This window comes from Stylophora pistillata, chromosome 4 (genome assembly GCF_964205215.1).
Source record: "Stylophora pistillata chromosome 4, jaStyPist1.2, whole genome shotgun sequence".
NCBI classification, from domain to species: Eukaryota; Metazoa; Cnidaria; class Anthozoa; order Scleractinia; family Pocilloporidae; genus Stylophora; species Stylophora pistillata.
In genome coordinates, this window is record NC_142522.1 from 41870952 (window position 1) to 41884238 (window position 13287).

Genomic DNA, 13287 nt, shown 5'->3' on the forward strand with positions numbered 1-13287 from the left:
GGAAACGGGCAAGGAATATTCCGAAATAGTGTAAATGATCATGAAAGTGATTACTACAAGGCTATTGCGAGACACTCGGTAAGTTGTAAGATTACTGACATATGTTATCAATGTATCAGGGGAAATAACATTTTTCAAAATTTCTAGTCTGCATTCTGTGCCCAGTCTGCATTTTCTACCTAGTCTGCCTTTCGTACCCGGTTTTCAGTCCGTATTTTGTACTGACCGATAGCTAAAGTGTCAATTCTGACCATTCACCCAGCATCGGCCCTGTATTTCAAAGTAATACCAAGTAGTTTCAAATGGATCCAGGAATCACCCACTGTGTAATGATGGCCTGTTAATACCCAGATAAGTGCAGATAAAGTTAACGGTTTATTTAATCTACACCAGCGGGCACGCCATGGTACAGCACAGGTAACTCTATATAACAGTAGCGAAATGTCTAAACACTACACATTGGAAGTTAATTATCTTCAAAACTCATTCAAACGCAATGTATCCACGACTTATTTACAGTTTCCTTAAATTTATTTTAATAAGTTAGCGAAGACATCTATGAGTTTCCGTGACTCGCCGGTCTAAATTGTAAGTTTCAGCAAAACGTTTGCCAAAGATCAATAAATTTATTCCTTCGTGTCAGTATTTGCTTTTTGATTGTTAATTGGAAATGGTTATAAAGTCATTCAATAAATACAATGAGCTCAAAGTTAATTATAATTTGTAAAAAAACAAGGAGACATGTTTCACCGGAGATCTACTGTAGACTATTTGATTTGAAGCTTTGTTAAGGCCCGCTCTAAGAATCACGAATGACTCAAAAACATGGCCATTAAATGAATGGCCTTTTAAAAGAAGGTTAGCGGATGGTGAACACCAGTTTAACTGCAATGAACTGCTTAAAAACTAGTCACATTCTACCTCGTTGGCATCGTGAAAATATGTAATCTCGGGTAGTTTATGTAGTAAAATAAACTGACCTTACAGATTGTCTTCTCCAGAAATAAAACCATTAGATAGTATGTTTTAAATTTTTCCGACCCATGCTATTTCTGAAAGGGTGTTTCCCGGATAATAGACAACATTTTTCATCCTCCCGAAAGGGTCCTATGGCGAACATTCTTTGAAAAAACTTCAAAAAGCCATTAGGTTTTTGTTGCTATCCAATTCATCTTGAGTCTGATAGTTGAGTTTCCTACCACTTCTGATTATGTACGCTTATAATCCAGTAATTATCTTTGAAGTAAAAATATGTATAGATATAAAAATAAATTGTGCCCAAACTTTTTGTAGCTTTCGAGTTTTCAGCATTTTTAGGTGGGAGCCAAAGCACTTCTGAATATTCGCTGATTTGGTTGTATGAGGTTGTATAAGAAACTCAACTTTATAGACGTGGCTAATTATTCACTGGTACAGTTTGAAACGAATGATACGTGTCGGTTACTATGGTGACAAACTTCTGCCGAAAGGAGGTGACAAATTTTTTGCAATAAAAAGAACAACTTCACTCAAAAATGCACGTGGTCTCCCCCCTCCCTCTTCCCCATCAGTGAAATTTCCTTGTAAGACACACTATTTGTACAACAAACTAACAGACTAAATTATAGCCGGGAGGAGAGCGTAAGTTATTTACACCTTAGACCTAACCACGAGATAAATTAAATCCTTCTTAGAAAAAAAAAAAAAAAAAAACATAAACAAAAACAAAAACAAAAAACCAAAAACCTCTAAACCAACAGTATTTTTTCACAGTCTGGTACCAAACATTTGGGAAATGGACACATCATGTCAAAATGTGTCAATTTCAAATAGTTGATTAGCAGCCTTCAAGTAGGTGGGCCCTATGCATTGCACCCATGCGGACATAAGAGAGCCAGAATGGAAAAACGCATAAAAAACATCTTCCGCTACGATCTGAAATTTAAGGTCATTAATATGCAATATGTATAATCGAGTTTCACCGACCAACAAGATCTCGGGGGATTTAATTCAGTTGTGACAAACTGACAGAGAACTTCACAATCAAGAAAAGAAGATGGCCTCATTAAACGCAGGTTAACATTAAGTTGTCTTAATTTGTCTGATGTTTTCCTTAAGGTAGAAAGCTCATTGTAGCTATTTGCTGAATTTATAAGGGCGTTTTCAGATAACTTACATTTTGTATTCAACTGCTTCGTTTTCATAATTTTGGCTTCCCTAATATAATAAGTTCACGCATTTTTTAACTCATTTTGCAACCAACTTCTTTTGCAATAAGAAGGTTACAAACGGTTAAAATTTAAGGGCAGCCTATATCAATGTTTAATTTTAAAAGTAGGCACGTCTACAGTGCTCTCCATACAAGTTTTCTGTCTCTGCAATGCTATCCATGAACATTTTCGACTCATCGATGCCGCACAATGAACAAGATTATTATTGATAGACCCCTAGTAAGTAAGTGAGCAAGTAGGTAACAACTTTATTTACAGAGGGTAACACATAACACATAACTGAGGAACCAGTGGCCCTCTATCCTAGGTTAAAAATTAAAAACTATTTACACTTATAATGCAGTAAATGGTTTGAACCCGGGGGTAACATGTGAAGGTGTAGTCTGATCGTCCGGGTGAGTGTAGTCCTGAGAAGGACTGTTGTCGGTGGCAGTGACTGACGTTTCGACAACCTGTGCGGAAGTCATCATCAGAGTCAAGTGAGTGATTGTTGTCAGTAGAATGTTCTTATTCCAGTTCGTGTGAAATGATCGGTTGGTTTTGCCGTGATGTTATTGGCTGTGAGACTCAAGTGACGTAAGTCCTTCGTGATTGGTCTGTTTCGGTCTGTCGGTAAAGCTAGGTTGTTCTTTTTCGGTCGTTTGTGATGTTTATGTCGTGAATGAGTCGTTTGTATGGGGCGGGTAGTTGTTGACATCTGTTTAGGGGAGTCTGTTCTAAGTTAGTAAACCAGCTTTCCAGAGTCAGTCGTTGAAAATAGTCAGTGCTGTAGGTTAGGCATTGCGCAGAGTCCCAGTCAATGTTGTGGTTGGTAAGTCGATGGTGTTCAGCAATGTGATTGCTGACATCACCTTTCCTCGTCGCCCGTCTGTGTTCAGTCAGTCTTGTTGTGAGGTTTCTGCCAGTCTCACCGATGTAGGAGGCTTGGCAGTCGGAACAATTGATCTTATAAATCGTTCCCTGTCTGTTCCTCGGTTCGTCTTTGTCTTTAACGTTGGTTAGTAACTGACGTAGTGTGGTTATGGGTTTGTGGGCGACGCGGATATTGAAGGGTAGTAAGATGCGCGAGATGTTTTCAGACATGCCTTTTATGTACGGTATGGTTGCTGTAGTCGTAGGGGTTGCGGTGTCGTTTGTTTCGGTAGTGGTAGTGAGTCGGTGAGTGTTTCGTCGGATGAAGTCGTTGTTGTAGTTGTTCTTCGTAAAAACACGGTGAAGGTATTTGTTCTCGTCGGATAAGCTGTCTGTCGAGTCACATACTAGTTGTGCGCGTCGTGTTAGAGTTCTGATAGTTGTGGCTTTGTGTGATGTAGGGTTGTAGGATGACTCGTCTAGTAATCTGTCGGTGTGTGTCGGTTTCCTGTAAACTGTCGTTCGTAATGAGTTGTCGTTGTGGCTTACCAGGCAGTCTAGAAAAGGAAGTTTGCCATTTTCTTCGACTTCTCTGGTAAACTGTATGTCAGTGTTTTGTTCGTTAAGGTGGTTGTGGAATGCGTCAATTTCGTCGTGTCGAACGGCGGTGAATGTGTCGTCAACGTAACGTAACCAAAGCGGTATCGTTTGTCGGCAAGTCGAAAGGGCGCGTTCCTCGATGTTCTGCATCACAATTTCTGCTATAACAACAGAAACTGGAGACCCCATGGCAGTGCCGTGTAACTGTTTGTAGTGTTTACCGTTGTACTGAAAGTAAGTAGACGTTAGGCAAATGTTTAGCAAGTCCATGATGTCGTCTGTCGGTAGCGGTAGTGGTTCGGTAGATTTTCGGATTGCAGTCTCAGTGCATTGTAATGCTAATTGAAGTGGAATACTTGTGAACAGTGATTTCACATCAAATGACACTAGCTTGTAGTCGTCAGGTATCTGAACAGTCTTGGTAGCGTTAATGAAGTCTTCAGTGGATTGTAGTTTATGTCTGGATTTGTCGGTTAGCGGTTGTAGTATTGTCGTCAGGTACTTGGATAGTTGGTATGTGGGAGAGCCACAGAAAGAAACAATAGGTCGCATCGGGAAACCAGGTTTGTGTAGTTTCGGCAAACCGTAGAGTTTCGGTGGCTGTGGTACCGAGCACCTCAGTCGATAGTACCGTTGGTTGTCAAAGGCGTTCGTTTTCTTGAGTGTCAGTAGTTTACTGTTGAGTTTACGTTGAAGGGCAGGAGTTGGGTCACGTTTGAGTTCTTCGTAGGTTCGTTTGTCGTTAACTAGTGCGTCCATTTTGTCGTGATAGTCAGTTTTGTCCATAACAACAGTAACTCGTCGAAAACATCTCGCGCATCTTACTACCCTTCAATATCCGCGTCGCCCACAAACCCATCACCACACTACGTCAGTTACTAACCAACGTTAAAGACAAAGACGAACCGAGGAACAGACAGGGAACGATCTATAAGATCAATTGTTCCGACTGCCAAGCCTCCTACATCGGTGAGACTGGCAGAAACCTCACAACAAGACTGACTGAACACAGACGGGCGACGAGGAAAGGTGATGTCAGCAATCACATTGCTGAACACCATCGACTTACCAACCACAACATTGACTGGGACTCTGCGCAATGCCTAACCTACAGCACTGACTATTTTCAACGACTGACTCTGGAAAGCTGGTTTACTAACTTAGAACAGACTCCCCTAAACAGATGTCAACAACTACCCGCCCCATACAAACGACTCATTCACGACATAAACATCACAAACGACCGAAAAAGAACAACCTAGCTTTACCGACAGACCGAAACAGACCAATCACGAAGGACTTACGTCACTTGAGTCTCACAGCCAATAACATCACGGCAAAACCAACCGATCATTTCACACGAACTGGAATAAGAACATTCTACTGACAACAATCACTCACTTGACTCTGATGATGACTTCCGCACAGGTTGTCGAAACGTCAGTCACTGCCACCGACAACAGTCCTTCTCAGGACTACACTCACCCGGACGATCAGACTACACCTTCACATTACACTTATAAGATAATAATAAAAAAAAAAAAAATCTAAATCTGCGTATGCACAACTAAAAACTAAGCTAAGAGTTCTTGAATAAAAGCATTTTCGAGCAGAACATTTAAAAGAGCCAATAGAGTCTTTCTTTCCAATGTCTAAAGGGATGCTGTTCCATAGTTTGCTCCACTGGCCTGAAAAGTTCGCCCCCCTTTCCGTTTTTCTATTATAGGAGGGGCACACTAAGTTATATTTTCCATAGCGACTGGTTCTGGTGTGTCGGTCTGAGTTTCTCGTCAAAAGTTCTGTTATAATACCCCTGTATTTAAAGGACCATTTTCATCCGAGATCCTTTGCAGTCGTTTGTTTTTGTTTTGGAATCGCGTTATTGTTAAATGGCGAACTCTGATAGTCATTCACAAACACTATTAGAAAGAAAAACAAATATTTGGTGAAGAACACAGTAAAAAAAAATTGCAGCTAAATATTTGAGACTGAAAAATCATAAATCGAGTCTGTGTATAAAACTTGTACAAAGCTTACTTGATGTTGAAGGAAATTGTTGGGCTTCAACACTAAATAAGATATAAACAAATAACCAATATTGGCCAAAACTGATTTACTTTACGCATTTCAATTATAGAATAATGACTTGTACAAATGAGATCGCTTACATACATATCTCAGGATCTCAAGTAAAAATCAGTCAAATAATTATTCTCACCTCGAAAAAATCTCCTCGGAGTCTCTAGTTCCATCGTAGGAACAATGCGATAACATTTCTGCAAAAGCACTGTCTGTAGTGTTACCGAAGCCCATTGTTGTTTTCCTTGCCCTCCATAAATCATACACAGACTCTCGAAGTCGAACAACCTTTGCCGAGTCGGGCAGACGCGGCCTTCCGCTATACCGCTGCTTCGGCGGCATCAACTTTTCAAATGAAGTTTTTGACCGTCATACATGTAAGAATTAAAAACTATTTACTGATATGGATAGTACGACAGTTTTTTGTTCGCACATGATTCAAGATGGAACTTTGAAAGTCCTAATTAGTAAGATGGAAGAAGATATCAAAGCGATTCCGCAACTTCGAGGAAAATAGCGTATTTTTCATATATGAAAAATGATCTGGGAGCGCAGGGCATCTCGGTTGAAAATGGGCCATTAAAAACCCATTTTTCATCACTGCAAAGTATTCAAAATAGTTTTAACTATTGTAACGCAAAAAAACGTCAGGGTATAAAGCGCTTATACGATTCATACCTTGATAGCTACAACGGTTTACACCCTGAAGTTTTTTTATGTGCACTGAGTATCGAAAAGATTTTGAGTTTTGTAACTGATTTGGATGAAGAACATTTCGTTTTAGCTAGTGAACAATTACCAATTTTGATACATTTGTGTCGATTTTTTTACGTTGACATAGGTTAACAAGGCGTAGTTTGGGCTTCTTATTTCCTTTTTCAGAGTGAAAAAAAAAACTCATTTTAACAGGAAAAAGGAAAAAAGAAAAAAGGACAGAACAAAATTGAGCACTATCTCATAATTATTACACGACTCGGACAGTCAGAGGGCCAATAACGAAAATCAACCAATCAAAATGCTCTATTGCCGGTCAATATTCTCTCAGTATTGGACCGGGCACTGTCCCGAATGGTCCCGAATGATACCGCTATTATACGTGTCCCTTTGAACTTCAGTCGTATAATAAATCTCTTATTAACCAAGCTTGCTCGGGATCGTACCGGAAGAATATCGGCCCTCGGTCTTTTTTGTACGGACCTCGCTGCGCTCGGTCCGTACTGTCAAGACCTTGGGCCCATATTCTCCCAGTACGGCCCTCGCGCTTGGTTAATAAGATATATATATATATTTTATCCCTTATTTAAAACGAACTAATGGACATTTGACTTGGGACGATATTATCATACCAAGTAAAATGATAAAAATATTCACATTTCGGATCAAAATTTAAGAATTCAAGAGATTTGACCGCCAGTAAATTACCAATGAGGGTATATTATAAAATGTGACAGAGGTAATCAGGTGACCGGTAAGGGGTGGGGGGGGGGGGGGAGGAGGATTATATCAAAACACAGTAAAACCCTCCACCACCCTAGTCCCCCTACGATGAATAATGATCGGTCCCTTATTTACAGTCATAATTCTTAGATTACGATGCCTAAAAGCTAGGTTTAATGGGTTCATAGATGCCTTCTTATGTCCAAGTTTTTGTTACTGCAACTATGAAATAAATCAGTTATAAACGAAAACTAATGCCACATCATTCGATTTACTTAAATAACAATAATGGCAGGATTGATTAATAGTAAGTACAGAGAAGTTCGCCTCAAATGTTGTTCAAATTTGGCATTTTAAGCATATGGAACGAGAAGTTGATTTGACCGTATTCAGTTCTGTTAAAAGTCATCAAACTACGATACCATTACAAACCGATCTTGATTTTTAACCTGTACTAAATTAAGCACATTTTTAGCAGGAATCACTATCTACAAAGTTCAGTTCCATCTATTAAGAAACTTTCCTAACTTATGTAGATCATGAAACAAGTTTAGGCAAACCTCCTGCTGTCAAATTGTAAAGCTTAATCCCGGAAACTTGGCATTCGGTTTCACCAGATAACTCGACCTCTCTATTGACAAAAACATGACGGTCTCTCTTTAAGATGGCTTTGAAAAATATCATGCGGTATAGAATGTCGACAGCTGGAACACGAAAGATATTAGTTTGCTGCGCATGAAAGCTGTTAGTGCCTGTCCTCAAAAGCTGGTGATATCAACCTCAAGGTAAGTGTTTGAACATCACTTTTTAGCCCAAGGAATTGGTCATATTTGAAAGACTGGAGCATCTTTTTTCAGTTTTCGAATTTAAATTCAAACTCTAAAGCTGATTTAGAAGTACATGACGGAGGAGGGAAATGGGTGAGTTTCTCGCTTTATCTACATGTGTGTTACAATGGGGTAATGATAAGCATTTGTAAGCTGATATAAAAAACCGTCTCTCTATTTGTTATTTGTGGCCTGTTAGCTCGGCCATTTCCCCTCTCCCCCCCCCAACCCCCCCCCCCCCCCCCGCTGCTTTTGAGTGGAACCTACCAGGGGTATATGTGATACTGGCATCGAAATACTCCCCAGGGGAAAGCACCCGTCCTGGTAAAAGTGTGAACCTCGACGTATCATAGGGTGGACCTGGGAAGCATTAAGAAAATAAACACCATCTACTTATCAAATATTTATTGAAAATACATCCTCTGTAAGACAAAATTTTCAGGCCTAATAACATACAAAAGCACAATTTCAGCTTGTTAATCTGACTAGAACACTTCAATTAATTCCACACTGTGCAGAATGCGAAAATTTGAGTTCAAAAGTTTGACGTTAAAATAAATCTATTGACAGTGAAGCTGCAAGAGCACAACAAAACAAAATGGCGGAAAGGAGAGGGGAAAGTTACATCGTTTTAATTCAGAGTTTTAGTATGAGCCGGAGGCAAGAATAAAATTCTGGTGAAGTTTCACGTAGCAATTCAAACGAAAGACGGGGAAGACTACGAGTGTGATACTTTCTTGTAATGATTACTGCTGTCGACCCATATCTAGCAGAAAACATAATACAAATGCTCGATTATTCGTTGTCATCCCCATCATGCTACGGTTATTTTCATTGCTATCCTCATCATAATCATCATTATCACTTTCCTTATCACAGATGTAGTTTTGCAAACTCAGGCTGAATTTCCGCGTCGTTATTTCTCAAAATAAACCTCTAGCCTGAAAAAAGATTATTTACTTAATGACTGAGTGCGAGGAAAAATAGTAGAATGAAAAATAGTAAAATGGTATAGTCGTTGGGCATCAAGGACCGAACAGATTACCTCGTATGATTAAATTATTGATGTAACGCTAATCATGAGAATGTACAGCTAATTTGTTATAGTAAACATAAAATCAACACACTCACTCACTTAGGAACAACTCTAGCAGTGGTTGATCATTAGAAAGTGGAGGTAGCGGCAAGACAAAATTCCTCGATACGTTTCCCTCTTTACAGTTGAAACCAACCAGGTCTTTTTTTTCTTTTTTCAACGTGAAGGAAAAAACCATACTTTGTTTTCGTTATGTTCTAGATTGCAAAGTGTTCAGTTTGATGTAGCTTACACGTACGCATGGGATTTTTGTTTTTAAAGGTTTATCTCAACATGGGAGGAAAAAAAAAAAAAAAAAACAGAATTAAAATTTAAAAGACCGCTTGGACCTGGTGCTTCTGTGAATGAATGAATGAATGAATTAAAAAACTTTTTTTAGGTGTCTATGCTTTTAGCTATACGCTAATGGGGGACACTAAAAAATTTAAAAGTCAAATACATTTACATATATGGATAATAGTAATTTACAGTAGATAATTAAAAAGATTATAAAGTTATTTAATTAAGTTTTAAATTTCAACAAGAGTTTAAAGATCGACTTTTCTAAGTTTTTTTTTCTTATGAAATTAGAGTTTCTATCGTTCTTAGGTGTCTTGGTAACTTCGAACAAATGAGAGGTCCCATATATTTAATAGAATTCCTGCCAAATCTTACAGCATCGAATCTTGGCAGTTCGAAGTCACTGTTCCGTAAGGTATACTGCGTGTTCTTTATATTAAATAAGTCAGAAATATTCTCGGGTACGAGACTATGCTTAACTTCTAATTATAACATAACCAAAGTAAAGCGCGCGCTCTGATTGGTCAATTTAGCGTCCCTCATTTGCCTATGGGTGTACGCTGCTGACGTGAGCAAATGCAAAGACTATTTTTCCGCACGCGCTTGTTTTTTCTGGTCACGTAAGATTTGTTAAATAAAAGGGAACTCTTTAGCTACAGTGTATCAATGTTATGTTATAAAACAAATGGTAAACAAGACACCGTACACTATTGAGTTATGGATGCACTTGGGAGGTTTGCTAAGCACTCAAGAAGCTAGAGTCGCTCTCGGCTATCGCCTCGAGCGACTCTTACGCTTCTTTCGTGCTTAGCAACCTCCCGCGTGCATCCATAACTCAATAGTGTACGCTGTGGTGTTTACCATTTGTTAACGTCAAAGGGGCAATGTCTTGTAGTCGGCGATTGTACAACATCGGTAGTTTGGCGCGACTTAATGGTTCTTGATAGGACGCTGATCTAGTTTTGTACACCGCCCTAAGTGCTCGCTCCTGAATCCGCTCAAGCTTTCTCCGATCCGATGCATTACAAAAGTGCCATACTAGATTACAGAAAGTTAGATGGGGCAGAATTGAAGACCTGTAAAGTGATAGTTTAGCATTACAGGGTATCAAATTGCGTAGCCGCAGTAGGACCCCTACATTTTGACTGACCTTAGAGCATAGATCACTGATATGACTAGTAAAACTCAATTTTTCATCGATTTAAACTCCCAAAAGCCGTATTTCCCCCATTTTCTCAATGGTATGACCGTCAACAGAAACGTTTTGATTATCGTCGTCTTTGTCAACATTTCTTTTGTCTTTTCTTTCTATTATGTCATAAATCAAGGCTTAACTCAACAACGGCATAAAAAAAAAAATAAAAAAAAAAGTATCCGGTCTTCTTGTGCCCACGGTCGCTTTGTACCCAAATGCAATTGATCTCTACCCAAGTTTGCGTCGGTTTGTACCCAAACCGCCGATCGATTCTTACCCGCCCAAAATAGACATTTACTCGAAATACCTCATGAACAAGCGCGTGAAAAGATGTCAACTATTACTAAAACAAGTTAGGATCACTCAAGGGAAAAACCCTTTTGAGCTAATGCTTTTGTGCCTACTCTCTATTGTTTCTTTTCTGTATTACCTCAATTGATTTGTGACTGACTCTCAAAAACATGTTTTCAAATATTTAAATCCACAATTAGGTCAATGCTCGCATTCTTTGATGGTGAAGTCCTATCATCCGACTGAGAGTAGTCCCTAAATGGATTGAGGTTTCGACGCGACAATCTTAGCGGAAGTCAATATGTATTGACAGGGCTCAACTCAGATGGTGACTTCGACGTACGAAGATTTCCGAAAAGCCAGCCGTTACAGCAATAACAATCCCCAGTACTAATCTCACCCAGAAGATCAGACTAACACCATCAAACATGGCTCCTGGGTTCAAACCATTTTACTTCTTGTATTCGTGACAGGCTCGTAAGATAAAGCAGAAAAAATTAAAATTTACTCCATGGCCTTTCATTCCTTTTGGAGCTCTAGTTGATGCTGCCCTAACAATCACACCTGGTAAGTTGATGTCCGTGAAACATGGGAGATCGGTGACCTACCAAATATTATAATAAAGTTCTGATACAACGCGTGCTGTCATTGGTTGAATGAAAGGGCGTGCTCTATCAGATCATAGAGCACGGAAATGAGCTAAAGCTGTCCCGCCATCAGCCAATTTGTGCCACGTCTACTGAGGTTTTTTTCGTTAATTGAAAGAGAAATTTCGGAATAAGCAGGTAGGCAAGTAGCAACCGAATAACAAAACAAAGGTTTGTAAACATGTCAAGCGCCGTAACTTGCATTATTATGACGGATGTAGAGACGAAAACCCTCAAAGGGGGAACGAAATGGACAGTCTGAGTGCTAAAGGTTTTCACTCTCAATTCGATCGTAAACTTACGTAAACAAAAAAATATCAAACACAATTAACACTTTTATAGTATATATAGTTTCGCGTTTAAAACAAAACAGAGGTGGGGAGAGACACGAAACCTAGTCGAGTGTTTTTCCATATACTTATTATGTGCTCTAGAAACTTCCTGCGTGCTTTACAAGAGAAAAGAGCACAGTCAAGGCTTCTCTATTTGTTAATTTACGTTCGTGTCCTCATGGTTTAAAATTTGATCAAAAGTGACTCAAACGATTTGCAAATCTTGAGATATTTCTGTCTCTTTGTGCTACTTTAGTTTTTTGTTCCTCCAAGAAATTCACAAATATGAAGCACAAAAATGTTACATTGTAATTAGCAAACCAAGATAACTTTGTATAGTAAACCGTGGTTAAAACGAAATCCGTTTATTGAAGGTGGTAACCGGAAAGAACTGAAATAATAAATTAAACACACGCTGTATATATGCATGCAAATCCCGAGCGTATTACATCACTGCATTAGTAGTATTCGCATATTGGCATCGTTATAAACTACACCTTGCTTATGAATAAAAACATCGGTTTCCAAACCTCACGTAACTTAGTTAAAGGACACTTTTAATTTACCAAAATGCGATGAGTACTTTAATAAAATTTAACCTTCAATTTTGACTCAGAAAGTCTTGCTTAATTGTCAAGACAACTCGACAAACGTTATTTAAAAAAAATATTCGATGAAATTTGAACAGATAAAAAATTATATATGGTCCTTGTATACCTCGCTCGTTATAGAAAATGTTATGTCCCATTGTAAATAGAATAACATAAACATTTTTGTACTAGAGAATCAGTTCCTCAAATCTCATGAAACAAAAAGGTCATCTTGGCAGCCTGAAGTTCCTCAGTAAGTAGTTTTCAGACCTGTTCCTGCCTAGAATATAAAGTGACAAACGAGTTTCCTATTCAGTGGAGGAAGAGAAGGAAAATTTATTCTGAAGAGGGTGATAATACTATCTCAAGCTAAGCTATTCATGGAAGACTAAAAACTAAAAACAATTAGTCATTGAATACGTTTATCATTACAAAATGTCACGATAAAGCATTAGAAGACGATCGCTGCAATAGTTAGACGGTCTATAATTTGAGTATAACTAGCTCAAGCAGCCAGAGGGTTTAGGTTTCATTTAATTTTTTTTTTCAAAGATCTACAGGCATTTATCGGTGTCAAGGTAATAAAAAATTGACCCCCCAAATACTAGAAAAGAATTAAAACAAGGAAGAAGAAGAAAAGCTTAATTTACAATGTGAAAAGTAACTCTCAAGAAAGAAGTATTTTCTTAACCCTGCGTCTTCTCCATACTGTTCTCCATACGTTTCCTAAGGTGCTGACCAGGAGAATTTGCTTAACAATCAAGCGTTTCTTAAGTTGGCGATTATTTCCTTTATTCTCCTGACCTTAATGAATGAACGATTGAGGGCTGATATTGTCAGGAGAAATTAGAT